Below are 8,616 nucleotides of genomic sequence, written 5' to 3' on the forward strand. Positions count from 1 at the left end.
AACAACCACTTCCGTTCTACCTTAGATTGAATGAGTATCTCTTGGATCTCTTAATTAGAATCTTCGTGGTGTAAGCTAGATTGATGGCGGCATTCATGAGAGTCCGGAAAGTCTAAACCTTGTCTGTGGTATTCTGAGTAGGACTCTGGGATTGAATGACTGTGACGAACTTCAAACTCGCGAGTGCTGGGCGTAGTGACAGACGCAAAAGGAGGGTGAATCCTATTCTAGTATGATCGAGAACCTCAGATGATTAGCCGTGCTGTGACAGAGCATTTGGACCATTTTCACAAGAGGATAGGATGCAGCCATTGGCAAGTGACGCCTCCAGATGATTAGCCATGCAGTGACAGCGCATTGGACTATTTTCCAGAGAGGATCAAAAGTAGCCATTGACAACGGTGATGTCCTTACATATAGCCAGCCATAGAAAGGAGTAAGACTGATTGGATGAAGACAGCAGGAAAGCAAAGGTTTAGAGGGACAAAAGCATCTCCATACATTTATCTGAAATTCTCACCAAGGATTTACATAAGTATTTCTATCCCTATTTTATTATTTATTTTCGAAAACTCCATAACCATTCTATATCCGCCTGACTGAGATTTAGAAGATGACCATAGCTTGCTTCATACCAACAATCTCCGTGGGATCGGCCCTTACTCGCGTAAGGTTTATTACTTGGACGACCTAGTGCACTTGCTGGTTAGTTGTGCGAAGTTGTGAAAAAAAGTTGAGATTACAATTGAGCGTACCATGTTGATGGCGCCATTGATGATCACAATTTTGTGCACCAACTTTACTGCACCTACTCCTGATTTCTATGGGAGAAGCATCTCAATCCCTACCATTGGAGCAAACAACTTTGAGCTTAAGCCTCAATTAGTTTCTCTAATGCAACAGAATTGCAAGTTTCATGGACTTCCATTGGAAGATCCTCATCAGTTCTTAGCTGAATTCTTGCAAATATGTGACACTGTCAAGACCAATGGGGTTGACCCTAAAGTCTACAGACTTATGCTCTTTCCTTTTGCTGTAAGAGACAGAGCTAGGACATGGTTGGATTCACAACCTAAAGAAAGCCTGAACTCTTGGGAAAAGCTAGTCAATGCCTTCTTGGCAAAGTTCTTTCCACCTCAAAAATTAAGCAAGCTTAGAGTGGAAGTCCAAACCTTTAGACAGAAGGATGGTGAGTCCCTCTATGAAGCTTGGGAGAGATACAAGCAATCGATCCGAAGGTGCCCTTCTGACATGCTTTCAGAATGGAGCATCATAGGAATCTTTTATGATGGTCTGTCTGAACTATCCAAGATGTCATTGGATAGCTTTGCTGGAGGATCTCTTTATCTGAAGAAGACGCCTGCAGAAGCTCAAGAACTCATTGAAATGGTTGCAAATAACCAATTCATGTACACTTCTGAAAGGAATCCTGTGAATAATGGGACAAATCAAAAGAAAGGAGTTCTTGAGATTGATACTCGGAATGCCATATTGGCTCAGAATAAAATATTGACTCAGCAAGTCAATATGATTTCTCAGAGTCTGTCTGGAATGCAAGCTGCACCAGGCAGTACTAAGGAAGCTTCCTCTGAAGAAGAAGCTTATGATCCAGAGAACCCAGCAATGGAAGAAGTGAATTACATGGGAGAATCCTATGGAAACACCTATAATCCTTCATGGAGAAATCATCTAAATCTCTCATGGAAGGATCAACAGAGACCTCAACAAGGTTTCAACAACAACAATGGTGGAAGAAACAAGTTTAACAATGGCAAGCCTTTTCCATCACCTTCTCAGCAACAGACAGAGAATTCTAAGCAAGACCCCTCTGACTTAACAACCATTGTCTCTGATCTAATCAAAACCACTCAAAGTTTCATAACAGAAACAAGGCCCTCCATTAGAAATTTGGAGGCACAATTGGGTCAGCTGAGTAAGAAAATTGCTGAACTCCCTCCTAGCACTCTCCCTAGCAATACAGAAGAGAATCCAAAAAGAGAGTGTAAAGCCATAACCACAACCCACACGGCCGAACTTGGAGAGGAGGAAGAGGCAGTGATTCCCACTGAGGAAGACCTCAATGGACGTCCACTGACCTCCATGGAGTTCCCTAATGAGGAACCATGGGAATCTGAGGCTCATACTGACACCATAGAGATTCCATTAAATCTACTTCTGCCATTCATGAGTTCTGATGAATATTCTTCCTCTGAAGAGGATGAAGATGTTACTGAAGAGCAAGTTGCTAAGTACCTTAGAGCAATCATGAAGCTAAATGCCAGGATATTTGGTAATGAGACTTGGGAGAATGAACCTCCATTGCTCATCAAAGAACTGGATGACTTGACTAGGTGGAGATTACCTCAAAAGAGACAGGACCCTGGAAAGTTCTCAATCCCTTGTACCATAGGCACCATGACCTTTGAGAAGGCTCTGTGTGACCTAGGGTCAAGCATAAACCTTATGCCTCTCTCTGTAATGGAGAAGCTAGGGATCATTGAGGTACAAGCTGCAAGAATCTCACTAGAGATGGCAGACAATTCAAAGAAATAGGCTTATGGACTTGTAGAGGATGTCTTGGTAAAGGTTGAAGACCATCACATCCCTGCAGATTTTATAATCCTAGAGACTGGGAAGCGTATGGATGAATCCATCATCCTTAGCAGACCCCTTGGTGCACAAAATTGTGATCTCTTGGTGCTCTAATCTCAATTCATAATTTGTCACAACTTCGATACAACTAACCAGCAAGTGCACTGGGTCGTCCAAGTAATACCTTACGTGAGTAAGGGTCGAATCCCACGGAGATTGTTGGTATGAAGCAAGCTATGGTCACCTTGTAAATCTCAGTCAGGCGGATATAAAATAGTTATGTAGTTTTCGAAATGTAGTAATATAAGAAGGATAGAAATACTTATATAAATCATTGGTGAGAATTTCAGATAAGCGTATGGAGATGCATTCGTTCCTTGAACCTCTGCTTTCCTGCTGTCTTCATCCAATCAGTCTTACTCCTTTCCATGGCTGGCTTTATGCAAGGGCATCACCGTTGTCAGTGGCTACATCCCCTCCTCTTGTGAAAATGGTCCAAGATGCCCTGTCACGGCACGGCTAATCATCTGAGGTTCCCGATCATGCTGGAATAGGATTCACCCTCCTTTTGCGTCTGTCACTACGCCCAGCACTCGCGAGTTTGAAGCTCGTCACAGTCATTCAATCATTGAATCCTACTCGGAATACCACAGACAAGGTTTAGACCTTCCGGATTCTCTTGAATGCCGCCATCATTCTAGCTTACACCACGAAGATTCCGATTAAGAGATCTAAGAGATACTCATTCAATCTAAGGTAGAACGGAAGTGGTTGTCAGGCACGCGTTCATAGGGAATGATGATGATTGTCACGTTCATCACATTCAGGTTGAAGTGCGAATGAATATCTTAGAAGCGAAATAAGATGAATTGAATAGAAAATAGTAGTACTTTGCATTAATCATTGAGGAACAGCAGAGCTCTACACCTTAATCTATGGAGTGTAGAAACTCTACCGTTAAAATTACATAAGTGAAAGGTCCAGGCATGGCCGAGATGGCCAGCCCCCAAAACATGATCTAAGATAGCATACAACTGATCAAAGATATCTAATACAATAGTAAAAGGTCCTATTTATAATAAACTAGCTACTAGGGTTTACAGAAGTAAGTAATTGATGCATAAATCCACTTTCGGGGCCCACTTGGTGTGTGCTTGGGCTGAGCTTGAAGTCTACACGTGGAGAGGTCATTCTTGGAGTTGAACGCCAGTTTTTGTGCCATTTTGGGCGTTGAACTCCACTTTGCAACTTGTTTCTGGCGCTGGACGCCAGAATTGGGCAGAGAGCTGGCGTTGAACGCCAGTTTGCGTCATCTGAACTCGGGCAAAGTATAGACTATTATATATTGCTGGAAAGCCCTAGATGTCTACTTTCCAACGCAATTAAAAGCGGGGCATTTTGAGTTCTGCAGCTCCAGAAAATCCATTTTGAGTGCAGGGAGGTCAGAATCCAACAGCATCAGCAGTTCTTCTTCAACCTTTGAATCTGAGTTTTGCTCAAGTCCCTTAATTTCAGCCAGAAAATACCTGAAATCACAGAAAAATACACAAATTCATAGTAAAGTCAAGAAATGTGAATTTAACATAAAAACTAATGAAAACATCCCTAAAAGTAACTAGATCCTACTAGAAACATACTAAAAACATTGCCAAAAAGCGTATAAATTATCCGCTCATCACAACACCAAACTTAAATTGTTGCTTGTCCCCAAGCAACTGAAAATCAAATAGGATAAAAAGAAGAGAATATACTATAAATTCCAAACTATCAATGAAACATAGCTCCAATCAAATGAGAGGGACTTATAGCTTTTTGCCTCTTGAATAGTTCTGGCATCTCACTTTATCCATTGAAGTTCAGAATGATTGGCATCTATAGGAACTTAGAGTTCAGATAGTGTTATTGATTCTCCTAGTTCAGTATGATGATTCTTGAACACAGCTATTTTATGAGTCTTGGCCGTGGCCCTAAGCACTTTGTTTTCCAGTATTACCACCGGATACATAAATGCCACAGAAGCATAATTGGGTGAACCTTTTCAGATTGTGACTCAGCTTTGCTAAAGTCCCCAATTAGAGGTATCCAGGGTTCTTAAGCACACTCTTTTTTTTGCTTTGGACCTTGACTTTAACCGCTCAGTCTCAAGTTTTCACTTGACACCTTCACGCCACAAGCACATGGTTAGGGACAGCTTGGTTTAGCCGCTTAGGCCAGGATTTTATTCCTTTAGGCCCTCCTATCCACTGATGCTCAAAGCCTTGGGATCCTTTATATTTACCCTTGCCTTTTGGTTTTAAGAGCTTTTGGCTTTTTCTGCTTGCTTTTTCTTTTTCTTTCTATTTTTTTTTCGCCTATTTTTTTTTTCTGCAAGCTTTGTTCTTTTCTGCTTTTTCTTGCTTCAAGAATCATTTTTATGATTTTTCAGATTATCAAATAACATGTCTCCTTGTCATCATTCTTTCAAGAGCCAACATATTTAACATTCTTAAACAACAACTTCAAAAGACATATGCACTGTTCAAGCATTCATTCAGAAAACAAGAAGCATTGTCACCACATCAATATAATTAAACTAAGTTCAAGGATAAATTCGAAACTCATGTACTTCTTGTTCTTTTGAATTAAAACATTTTTCATTTAAGAGAGGTGATGGATTCATAGGACATTCATAACTTTAAGACATAGTTACTAACTACTAATGATCATGTAATGAAGACACAAACATGGATAAGCACTTAACATAGAAAACGAAAAACAGAGAAAGTAAGAACAAGGAATGAGTCCACCTTAGTGATGGGTGCATTTCTTTCTTGAGGAACCAATGATGTCCTTGAGCTCTTCTATGTCTCTTCCTTGTCTTTGTTGCTCCTCCCTCATTACTTTTTGATCTTCTCTTATTTCATGAAGGATGATGGAGTGCTCTTGATGTTCCACCCTTAATTGTCCCATGTTGGAACTTAATTCTCCTAGGGAGGTGTTGATTTGCTCCCAAAAATTTTGTGGAGGCAAGTGCATCCCTTGATGTATCTCAGGGATTTCTTGATGATGAGCTTCTTCATGTGCCTGTTGAGATTCATGAATGTGCTCTCTTGTTTGCTCCATCCTTTTCTTAGTGATGGCCTTGTGAGATGAATATTTCCATCTCCCATGGCTCAGAGGTAGAAGCATTTGTCTTCCCTTTCCTCTTTCTTGAGGTTTCTCTGGCCTTAGGTGCCATTAATGGTAATGGAAAAACAAAAAGCTTATGCTTTTACCACACCAAACTTAGAATATTGCTCGCCCTCGAGCAAGAGAAGAAAGAATAGATGAAGAAGAAGAAGATATGGAGGAGATAGAGGGATGTGTGTATGGATGTGAGTGGTGAATGGAAAACAGAAGGGATGACCATGAATGGAGAGAGAGAGGGTGAGGTGGGTGGGGATCCTGTGAGATTCACAGATCCTGAGATGATCATGTGGGGTCCACAGATCCTGAGATGATCCTGTGGGGTCCACAGATCCTGAGGTGTTTAAGGAATTACAACCTTGCACCAAATTAGGCATGTAAAATGCCCTTGCACACAACTCTGGGCGTTCAGTGCCAGGTCGGTGCCCATTTTGGGCGTTCAACGCCCATTTGTTGCCCATTTCTGGCGTTGAACGCCAGAACCATGCTTGTTCTGGGCGTTCAGCGCCAGCTCTTCTCCAGGGTGCAATTCTGGCGTTCAGCGCCCAGATGCTGCCCATTTTGGGCGTTCAGCGCCCAGATACTGCCCATTTTGGGCGTTCAGCGCCAGAACCATGCTCTGTTCTGGCGTTGAACGCCAGACAGGTGCTTCCTCCAGGGTGTGATTTTTCTTCCGCTGTTTTTGATTCTGTGTCTAAATTTTTCGTTTATTTTGTGACTCCACATGATCATGAACCTAAGACAACATGAAAAACAAAAATAAAATTAGATAAATAAACATTGGGTTGCCTCCCAACAAGCACTTCTTTAATGTCAATAGCTTGACAGTGGGCTCTCATGGAGCCTCATAGATGTGCAGAGCTTTGTTGAGACCTCCCAACACCAAACTTAGAGTTTGACTGTGGGGGCTTTGGTTGACTCTGCTTTGAGAGAAGCTTTTTCTGCTTCCTCTCCATGGATGCAGAGAGAGATCCTTGAGTTGTAAACACAAGGCTGTTCTTATTTAATTGAAGGATCAATTCTCCTCTGTCCACATCAATCAGAGCTCTTGCTGTGGCTAGGAAAGGTCTTCCTAGGATGATGGATTCATCCTCTTCCTTTCCAGTAACCAGGACTATGAAATCAGCAGGGATGTAAAGGCCTTCAACCTTTACTAACACGTCCTCTACTTGTCCATAAGCCTGTTTTCTTGAATTGTCTGCCATTTCTAATGAGATTTTAGCAGCTTGCACCCCATAGATTCCCAGTTTCTCTATTACAGAGAGGGGCATGAGGTTTATTCCTGAACCAAGGTCACACAGAGCCTTAAAGATCATGGTGCCTATGGTACAAGGTATTATGAACTTTCCAAGATCCTGTCTCTTCTGAGGCAATGTCAGTTAATCCAGATCACTTAGTTCATTGGTGAACAAGGGAGGTTCATCTTCCCAAGTTTCAATGCCAAATAATTTGGCATTCAGCTTCATGATTGCACCAAGGAACTTGGCAGCTTGCTCTTTAGTAACATCCTCATTCTCTTCAGAAGAGGAATACTCATCAGAGCTCATGAATGGCATAAGGAGGTTTAATGGAATCTCTATGGTCTCTAGATAAGTCTCAGATTCCTTTTGTTCCTCAGAGGGAAGCTCCTTATTGATCACTGGACGTCCCAGGAGGTCTTCCTCCTCGGGATTCACGTCTTCTCCTTCCCTTACAGGTTCGGCCATGGTGCTTATGTCAATGGCCTTGCACTTTCCTTTTGGATTCTTTTCTGTATTGCTTGGGAGAGTACTAGGAGGGATTTCAGTGATTCTTTTACTCAGCTGGCCCACTTGTGCTTCCAAATTTCTAATGAAAGACCTTGTTTCATTCATGAAACTCACAGTGGCCTTAGATAGATCAGAGACTAAATTTGCTAAGCTAGATGGATTCTGCTCAGAATTCTCTGTCTGTTGCTGAGTGGATGATGGAAAAGGCTTGCTATTGCTAAACCTGTTTCTTCCACCATTATTAAAGCCTTGTTGAGGCTTTTGATCCTTCCATGAGAGATTTGGGTGATTTCTCCATGATGGATTGTAGGTGTTTCCATATGGTTCACCCATGTATTTTAACTCTGCTATTGCAGGGTTCTCAGGATCATAAGCTTCTTCCTCAGAAGATGCCTTTTGGGTACTGTTGGATGCAGCTTGCATTCCATTCAGACTCTGAGAAATCATATTGACTTGCTGAGTCAATATTTTGTTCTGAGCCAATATGGCATTCAGAGTATCAATTTCAAGAACTCCCTTCTTCATAGGCGTCCCATTACTCACAGGATTCCTCTCAGAAGTGTACATAAACTGGTTATTAGCAACCATGTCAATGAGTTCCTGAGCTTCTGCAGGTGTTTTCTTTAGGTGAATGGATCCACCTGCAGAAGTATCTAATGACATCTTTGATAGCTCAGATAAACCATCATAGAATATATCCAGGATGGTCCATTCTGAAAGCATGTCAGAAGGGCACTTTTTGGTCAGCTGCTTGTATCTTTCCCAAGCTTCATAGAGGGATTCACCTTCTTTCTGTCTGAAGGTTTGAACATCAGCTCTAAGCTTGCTCAGCTTTTGAGGAGGAAAGAACTTGGCTAAGAAAGCCGTGACCATCTTATCCCAAGAGTTCAAGCTGTCTTTGGGTTGAGAGTCCAACCATATTCTAGCTCTGTCTCTTACAGTAAAAGGAAAAAGCATGAGCCTGTAGACTTCAGGATCTACTCCATTAGTCTTAACAGTATCACAGATCTGCAAGAATTCAGTTAAAAACTGAAAAGGATCTTCAGATGGAAGTCCATGAAACTTGTAGTTCTGCTGCATCAGAGAAACTAGCTGAGGTTTCAGCTCAAAA

At 41.8% G+C, this 8,616-nt stretch overlaps 2 non-coding genes across 2 annotated transcripts; one reads left to right on the top strand and one right to left on the bottom strand.

The window, feature by feature from the left end:
- Nucleotides 1-1,149: 1,149 nt before the first annotated feature.
- Nucleotides 1,150-1,257, bottom strand: LOC112724454 (small nucleolar RNA R71). Its single transcript, XR_003163615.1, has one exon. It is a non-coding gene; the product is annotated as a small nucleolar RNA R71 (small nucleolar RNA).
- Nucleotides 1,258-8,222: 6,965 nt separating this feature from the next.
- LOC112724469 (small nucleolar RNA R71) lies at nt 8,223-8,330 on the top strand. Its single transcript, XR_003163630.1, has one exon. It is a non-coding gene; the product is annotated as a small nucleolar RNA R71 (small nucleolar RNA).
- Nucleotides 8,331-8,616: the final 286 nt, after the last annotated feature.

The sequence above is a fragment of the Arachis hypogaea genome, chromosome 11 (assembly GCF_003086295.3).
Source record: "Arachis hypogaea cultivar Tifrunner chromosome 11, arahy.Tifrunner.gnm2.J5K5, whole genome shotgun sequence".
Lineage (NCBI taxonomy): Eukaryota > Viridiplantae > Streptophyta > Magnoliopsida > Fabales > Fabaceae > Arachis > Arachis hypogaea.